This window comes from Nelusetta ayraudi, unplaced genomic scaffold, assembly GCF_046127955.1.
Source record: "Nelusetta ayraudi isolate G7.1 ecotype Tasmania unplaced genomic scaffold, CSIRO-AGI_Nayr_v1 ptg000092l, whole genome shotgun sequence".
Lineage (NCBI taxonomy): Eukaryota > Metazoa > Chordata > Actinopteri > Tetraodontiformes > Monacanthidae > Nelusetta > Nelusetta ayraudi.
The window spans coordinates 800,001-809,098 of NW_027466142.1; the positions used below are offsets into that span (position 1 = coordinate 800,001).

At 43.4% G+C, this 9,098-nt stretch overlaps 1 long non-coding RNA gene across 1 annotated transcript in view; it reads right to left on the reverse strand.

Annotated features, from left to right (window-relative positions):
* Window positions 1-8,105, reverse strand: part of LOC142902293 (uncharacterized) — a 9,299-nt gene extending 1,194 nt beyond the window's left edge. Inside the window, exons 1-3 of the long non-coding RNA XR_012929069.1 lie at window positions 7,864-8,105; window positions 7,549-7,747; window positions 5,311-5,484 (exon numbers count right to left, since the gene is read on the reverse strand). This is a non-coding gene — a long non-coding RNA (uncharacterized LOC142902293). The remainder of the gene's footprint in view (window positions 1-5,310; window positions 5,485-7,548; window positions 7,748-7,863) is intronic.
* Window positions 8,106-9,098: the final 993 nt, after the last annotated feature.

Sequence of the window (9,098 nt, forward strand, 5' to 3'; positions counted from 1 at the left end):
AAACACGTAGATGTATAAAAATAAATGTTGTGTCTTAAACATCAAATTATTATAAAATATCAGCAGACAACCTCCATTGACCAAAGGCACACCGCAGCAGCCATCACTCCCTGACTAGCGACTGGCTAGGCTAACTGGCCAGGTGACACCAAAGTGGCGGTGAAAGGCTCCAAATTTGTGTGCAAACGCCTCAAATTTCAACATCTATCCTTTTTCCCACCAGTTTGGAAATGATCAAATGATGGCTTCCCCCCCACATCCGCGATCTTCAACCCAAAACGCAAAATCGTGCTCTAGGAGAATCAGGTTGCCACTGCGTCTCACCGACACCAGAAGACGGCGTCACCTGATGAAAACAGTGTGGGAACATTTTGACACTCTGACTGGGAACAGACTGGCTGTGTGGGAGTCCTGACTATTAAAGAACCACACGCTTCACAGACCCACGTGTTATTCTTACGCCTTAATTATCCGCCAATGAAAGAGCGCGCAAAGCAACAAAAAAAATAAAAAACACTTTTTCACACGGCATCAAACGGAGATATAGACTGTAGGTCGAGAAAGAACTCCGTCAATTTGCTCGAAACAGTGAAAAAAGAAAAACTTGTATTTGTATATATGCGTTAAAATATCATGTAGGTTAAAATATGTCATTTCCAGCTCTGGCTTGTTTAGAAGAAGGTTGCTCACCACTGTACAGTGACAGAAAACTTTGTTAAATACCTGGAAAATACCGCGACTGCTGGAGAAGACGGATGTTTGAGTCATTTTCTCACAAATTACAGACTCGACCCGACTCACAAGACTTGTGAGTTCTATTTCACATGTACACTTGGAAGGAGTCAGGAGCCTCTTGGCTTGCTGCTCTTTCCGAAGCTCCTGGTTTTTTCTTCACCAAAAGTCTTTGTATTAGAGCGACGCATCGCCGCCCTACTGGCGGACTACAAATCTCTGGCGTTTAACTGCATGGTGTGAAAAGACCAGACTGGAGGAGGGGAAAGCCTTGAGTTTCGCTCTTTGCTCTTCCATCTATGTGCCGGGTGACTCACTATGCAGCCACGGCGCACGTCTCACTCCGGTGGGAATCACATCCGTCGTGTCCCGGCCATTACAGACGCAGCCTGAGACAAATTGAAATTTTCAGCATGATTGAGCAACAACCCGGCGGCGGCGCTTGAATATTTCAGCGAGGTCGGATGAAATCCATTCAACATGTGTTTAGACAGTTGTGTGGAAAAAGTGGAGAAACTCGAAATAATTTTTTCCGCGGGGCAAAACCAACGTCTGCTAGATAAAGTTTTTGCCGTTTAGTACCGACGGGCGTGCAGCTCGTCCGGCTATGAAGGAGGAATATTCTCCACTTTCAGCCTGTCAGACGTGATGAATCGGCTCCTGTTTTAGCTCGTATCTTCGTAAACAGAATATCTTCGGGCTCTGAGTTGTTTGCCAGCGGAAGCAAAACATTTTTTTTTCGTTTCTTTTAGAATTCCACCTCAGGTGGCACGTCGTGCCTGAAAGAACAAATCTATCTCTGCGTGTTCCCACTCGTTGACGTTAATTCGGCCGCTTCAAAGCCTGCCGAGGCCGACCCTCGTGTGTTTACCACCACTCCGGACTCTTTGGCCGTGTGTGTGTGTGTGTGTGTGTGTTTTGCCTCTGCGCTCCTCTCCGGCAGCCTGCGGCCAACAGCCTGAGGCTGGAGGAAGAGACGTTGCATGAAGTCTGCTGAAGATGGCTCTAGATGGAGCCGTAAATATTTGATGAGCCGCAGTGTGTTTCCAGCAGCTTTAGCGGACATCCAAGGTCACGCACACACACACACAACACACACACATGCATATGAATACTATGAATACTATAGGGTTTCATAAGAAATGTTTTTATATTTTTCATATTTCTTATATTCTTTCCTAAAATTAGAATTTAATCTTTTTTCTTTTTTTTACAGAGGTAAAAGCTAGTATATATACTATATATATACATATATATATATACACACATATATATATATATACATATATATATATGTATATATATATATATATATATACATATATACATATATATGTGCACATATATATATATGTGTGTACATATATATATATATATATATATATATATATATATATATATATATAAATATATATATATATATATATATACGTGTGTGTGTACATATATATGTGTGTGTGTGTGTACATATATGTATATATGTGTACATATATGCATATATACATATATATATATATGTGTACATATATATATATACACGTATACATATATACATATATACATATATACATATACATATATATATATACATATATCATCTGTGTGTGTGTGTGTGTGTGTAATATCATTTTAGTGGCACAATCCATTTCCATTCCTACGGGCGTCATTTACAAAAGAAAAATAAATGCTGTTGTTATTTGTCAAGCACGGCACTGAATTGAGCACCCTGCTGGCCAACCAGACTGCAGCCGTCAATGTGAAAACAGGCCTGTGAAGAAATATGAAGATTTTGTGCCAACAGACAGTAACAATCTCCCCCTGATGCCGGCTGCTGTGTCATGAACTTATCTACCGTGTTTGCTCTCTCATCTTCTCTCTCTGAATAAGATTACGTGCTGCGGGAGAATCTAATCCAGCTCCGACTCGCATTCCCTCGTTTGTCTGCACCGCACAAGTTGCAGGGAGCTTTAGGGTGGAGGGGGCAGGGGGGTGTGAATCACAGTGCGGGCGGAGGAGCAGCGCAGAAGCGCAGCCGCAACACCTTGTCACGGAAAAACACGGGAGGTGGGCGAGGCTGACAAATCCCCCGGGTTCCTACTTCTGGGTGATGAGTCTTCTATTTCGGGAGGAGGGGGGGTTGGTCGTTAAGGCAGGTAGCGACGCCGGGGAATTACCTGAGAGATGCAGAGCGTCGATAAATCACAGGCGCATTCAGCAGAGGAAGCACCGAGGGGGGATGAAAGCTGAGGCGGAGCAGGAGGAGCAGGCTGCAGTGGCGGGGGAGCAGGAGGGTATTTGGGGTTAGTGAGGTAACTTCAGGTGAGACCGCTGGGTTTGCACCACCGCCATCAGTGGGGGTGGGGTCTATGAGTGGGGGTCGGATTAGGTGGAGATTGATCTATGAAGGAAAGGCCACGTGTGCAACGGCGTCAATAGCTGTGTTTAAATTACCCCTAGAAAGCCTAAATTCTGATTTATGTGCTTAACACAATTCAATGGAAACACTTGCAAATCGATATTGTACTTTCTGAAAATTTTAGAAATATGGCTTTTATTTTGCGCAAAACTGTCATGGAAATGCAGCTACTGTGTGAGGAACATCATCACATTGTCGGAACCTCAAGAATGAAAGAATTCTTCATTTCAAGATCAGTTGGGGACAGGATGGACGTATCAGTCAAAATGTAAAAAAAAAAAAAAATGCACATCATGGATCAACACACGGACATGAATGCAAAGTTGGAGCAATGGAGAAGAAAGACAAACTGGGGATGATTTTCCATGAGACGCCTGATTAGACAGGCAATAATCCCAGATTACAACCAGATTGTGAGTGAAGATGTCCGGTTTGAGGAATAGTTCTACATTTTTTGGCAAATCAGCCTTTTGCCATGATTCCCTGTAGTCCACTGAGTGGCTGTCGTAATAAAAGTCAGTGGGGCAGAACGGTAATCAGTCTCCCTCCCATGAAACTCATCAAATACGCAATCCATCCAAAACAACAAGTCCAGAGGGCTCTGGGGGACAAGCTGAGACCTGCACATTCACCACACTATGAAGTGATAGCGCGGCGTCACGAGGCAACAAGTTGTTTTCCAGGCAAAAGCAGAGCCGGAACTACATTCCAGACGTTCCTGCTGGCGGGCGGAGTGATTTCCAGTGTTTAGTGCAGTGACGCCCATCATCAAAACAACACAAGTTTGTTGAGTCTGACAATTTTGTGATGGAGGGCGACCATGATGATGACGACGATGATGATGATGATGGTAATGATGAAGAGGAGGAGGAGGAGGATGAAGATCATGATGAAGGTCATGATGACGATGATGATGATGATGACTGTGAAGATGATGAAGATGAAGATAAAGATGATGGTGATGATGATGATGGCGATGATGAAGTCACCACTCTCTGAGGTGTCTCAGTGTCCTTCTGCCCAGTGCTTCACTCAATAAAGTGGTTTCCAGTATTGGCCTCATGCGTCCTGATGTTACACAATAACACATCATCATTTCACAGCGTGGTGACTGCTGTTTGCTGGATTGTCTATTTCAAGTCAACAACAGCCGTTGACAATCAAAAGGGAACAGGCAATTGGCTGATTTGCCAAAATGTCAAGAAAAAAAAAAAAAAAAAAAAAAAAACATAAGCGGGGACGGAAACGAGGCAGCAAACAGATGAAAACAACACAGAAATAGCCGGGGACTCTCGCCGGCGGCGCCAAGCGTTCGGTAAACAGCCGCGCTTGTTTTAGCAGAGCCGCTCATCAGTCGGAAAGCAAATACCTCGGTCGGTAACGGATCGCCAACAGACCAACGCACAACTCAACAACAACAAAGCGGCCACCTTTAAAACGAATCATCTGCAGTTTGAACAAACTGTCCAACCTGTGTGAAGAAATGACGGACGTCAGGCAGCGCAGCGCAGCGCAGCGCTCGTTGCTGATTTTTTGATGGTCCGACTCTCTTCTCTCACTCGTTGCGCTTCGCAACGTCGCCTTCCGACGCACGTCAAGGCCACAGATTGTAAACTCAAGTGGCCAATTCGTCAAATCGCGAAACTCTGGCGTTTCAACAGTTTGACCGACGGAGTAAAAAGTAAAAATCCTCTCATAAAATGTCAGCAGCCAGGCAAAAGAATTGTGCCGCGTTCTGCAAGGAGAGAAATATTTAGGGTCTAGTGTTTTTCATTAATTTACAGAGCAGCTTGTGTTTGTATGTAGACACAGTTGTCTTGTCAAGTTCGACCCAACGATCCAGAAACAGAAAAACACCTGGAAGTTGTTAAGAAAAGAAGCATCAAGATGCTTTTCACCGGGAGGGCGTGGAACGGCACAAATCTTAATCCATTTAGCCTGACAGTAAAATGATAATGAGCGTGAGATTGTTGTGTAGCCACGTTGTTGTGTTTCCGCCCGAGTGCACAGAAGATGTAGAAGACAAATTCAAATTTCAAAAAACTGATAAAAGAGTGACACGCTGAGGCTCAGCGAGCCAGATGGCGCCGACGGTTGAGTGACACGTTTTAATTTGATCAGCCAGATGTCCTGGGATTTCTCTCCTGTTTATTTGCGCTCACCGAGACCTTGACAGCGTCGCGTCAGACGCCGCGTGTTTCTCCGCAGGCAGGTGGTCACCGGCAGGACGAGTCCCCCAAAGTCTCTCAGTTTCACCTCCGACCTGGTGAGTGGCTGAATCCGGCTCTTCTCCTCTGGGTTGAGATCCTGTCGACACTCCATCAGCTCGCTCTCACCTGCAAGTGAAAACACCCAAGTGTTACAGATGGGATAAAAGTACGATGTGATTAGTTTGGTTGCAGCTTCTTTGCTGCAGGATTCATTAAATCACAAGCAAAACTATTTTTCCATGGCGTCGTCGCTGCCTGAGAGGAATTCAAAACCAGACAAAACATTTAGACAACTTTGGACAAACAGACAAAAACGGGAAGAAAGAATCACTGATACATACTGGTACATATTTGTGTGTGTATACACATAAATATGCAGAAATATATATATATATATGCATATACATTTACACATATATATGTAGAGATAGATAGATAGATAGATAGATAGATAGATAGATAGATAGATAGATAGATAGATATAGAAATATATCTACATCTAAATATATATATATGCAAAAACACACATATATATAAACACATATATATACATACATATACATATATATATATATCAGCTAGAACTAGCAACACTGTCTGATGCTTTAGTTTATAATCATCCTTATTTATCCCCAAATATTTGAATCATTAATGATGAAGAAATGTTCAGTGGCTTCAAATGACCAAACATAAACAGAAATTTTGGAGTTGCGAAAGAGCCCACAGAAAACATTTGCAGAGGGGACGAGCCGACTTCAAAATGATCCGGGAGGGTGAAGCTTCCGTTTGTCGCAGTCAAACTGATTCAGAGGTTTCAGACGGAGACTCAGATCCAGGTTGAGCGACAGCTCGATGATTCAGCCTCTGCCATCGCTGCCAGACCTCGACGAGGAAACAATAAAAATAGCAGGGAGCGCTTCTCTTTTCCGAGCGCGTCAGGAGGGATAAGCGACACTGCAGCTGGAACAGTTTGAACCTTTAGGGATTAAACATTAGTTGACTACATGTCATGGCGTTCACTATTTCAGTAGCGACTGAGTGTGAATTCAATGAAAATAAAATTCATTCAAATATTCCATGCTGCACACAGAGAACAGCAGGTGACCCTGACCCAAGCTCCGCCCCCTCCGCTGCTCCTGCATCAGAAAGCAAAATGTGATCCACAGACTGACTCCCTCAGAGCGATCCAGAGTGAAAATAGGATTAACACGCACACACACACACACACACACACGCACACACACACACACACACATACACACACACACACACACACACACGCACTCAACTCCTTTCACCTTGTTTTCAGACAAATGAGATTTGATGAGTCAGCAGCAAATTAAATGACACGTTAAAGGAGATTTTCCTCTGCGGAGACTAATCTCATTTTGCCAAACATCCGACGAGAGGAAACCGCTGCTGCTTCACTGCATCTGGTCTATGATACAAAAACCGTCGAGGCCTCACTGCATTTGTGCAAGTGTCTGTTTTCCAGCAGTTTTCCCGCAGCTAAATCCCAAATAAAATACAATACAAAATCAGATTCTACGTGTTCTTTAGGTTTTCACCGCTTCTCCCTTTTCAGTGTTTGTGTTTGTTTGGCTCCCTGTGTCCGTGTTTCTTATCCTATTTCCACTGAGGAAAGCGTGACTGTTTAAAACAGCATGTAAAACCGAGGTGATGTGCACTAATCCCTGATCCCTGTGAAAGTCCAGCCAGCTCAGGCAGCAGTTCAAAAAAAGCAAACTTGGGAATGTTGTCATTACACAGACTGAATGGGTTGTGGAAAAACAATAAGTGACGGGTGTTACAACAGGTTGATAATGAAAAAGCAGAACTGGTCTTTTATCAGCATCATTTTTTCATAATTGTAAGGAGTATGGAAAAAAGAGCCCTTGGACTTTTGCTGCCATCTAGTGTCTACAAATGATACAACAGCCACTGTGTGCGTGTGTGTGTGTGTGTGTGTGGGTGTGTGTGTGTGTGTGTGTGTGTGTGTGTGTGCGTGTGCGTGTGTGCGTGTAGATAGTTGTAAACTGTATCTCTTTACCACAATAAATCATTTATCAAAATGACCCAAAGGCTTTAAAAAAGAAAAGTGTAAAAAGAAGAATGGGACAGAATGCACCATACAGTGACAACAGATAACACAGATAACAACAGTTTTCCACCAAAAAAAAAATAACCCACCAAAAGTCTACAAATGAAAGGGAAAGTCACTATCTGGGGGGACCTGGAGTAGGACCCTGAGGAACACCAGGGAGAAAGACCCAACTTCATCTGCTCTTATCTGCGACTGGAAGCCCTTCAGAGACACTGACTTTAATCCCCTCGAGCTCTCCTGCACTTCACAGGAGGAGCGCGTGGCCGACAGTGTCAAAGGCAGCTGCTGAATCAGGAAGAAACAAGAACAGAAAAGAAAACAGAATCAATGGGGAGAATCTGGTCATTGATTAACTTTTTAAAAAAAGGGGGAGGGGCGTCAAAATGTGTCTTCTTTAATACCAGCATTAACTGTGCAGCTTGGTAACTATTTTCATACAGTAGCATAGGACTGGAGCTCTGAGGCCTGGAATTCCCTTTATTACCTCATTCTCCTTTTTAAACAATGAAAGGATTGGCTATGTTGTTTATCTATTTCCCGTCACTGCTTCTCCTGCAACTCCGACACTTTGAACCGCCAAGCGGCCTAATTCAAACCCGCACAGACCTGCAAACTCCACTCAGACAAAGCGGGCAAGACCAGAAAAACACTAACAACAGGACAGTCACAACTGTCAGTCACCTGGGGGAGTTTCAGGGCGTCTCTCACTCACACACATGATTTCTTCTATTTATTCCCAGATGTCAGAGGAACTCGTTGGCGCCTCCTAGAGCTCAGAAGGGTAAACTGACTATCACGTGCGCAGCCTCTTGACACCGGGGTTGTGGAGCACTTTCATAGGATGACTAGATCAGAACTTTTTGGGGGGGTTTTGGGAGCACTATGTATTTACAGAGAAGCGTAACTGAAAGCCCAGAACTGAACAAAACTGTAGCAACCAACAACTAAAAAAGATCTTTCACAGTTTAATTTCCCGACAGGCCAGTAAGTGCAACATTCAAAAAACAATTTATTTCATTGCAGTGTTCTGGATTCTGAGGCACAGCTGCGATCGATCATCACACAGCTGAGTTGTACGCGTGTGAATGGAGCCGCTTCAATGTGAGGCTCAGGGTTCCACACTGGCACACACTGTCCTCGTTCAGAGCTCGGCGCTCTGAGTCGCCCTTCATCGCACAGACACAACAACTCTTGTATGTCACAGACAAAAGGGCAGAAGTGACTGCAGGCAGAGATGCGGCGCAACGCCACTCTGATAAAAAAAAAAAAGGCTTGAAAAGATAAAAATAATAAAAAGCACAGTACCATTTCTAAAAAAAAATAATTCAGTATTTCTTATTTTTGTCAAAATTGAAATGTGGGTTTGATGCTTAGATACATATCTCTAACACCCAACTTTTTTAACCTTTACTTAAACTTGGTATATTTAATATTATTCTATATCATGTTATTTAACTAAACAACAAACAACATAATACATTTGGCCAGTGGGTGATGATCAAATGTCAGCCAACCTTTATATTCAGATTTTCTGGCCACACACTGAGCTAAAGTGAACTCTGCATTTTAACTCAGTTGGTTTTGGGTTTTCTTTTTAAAGGCAGGAAACGTTGGCAGGAAGTGGTGCAAGATGTTG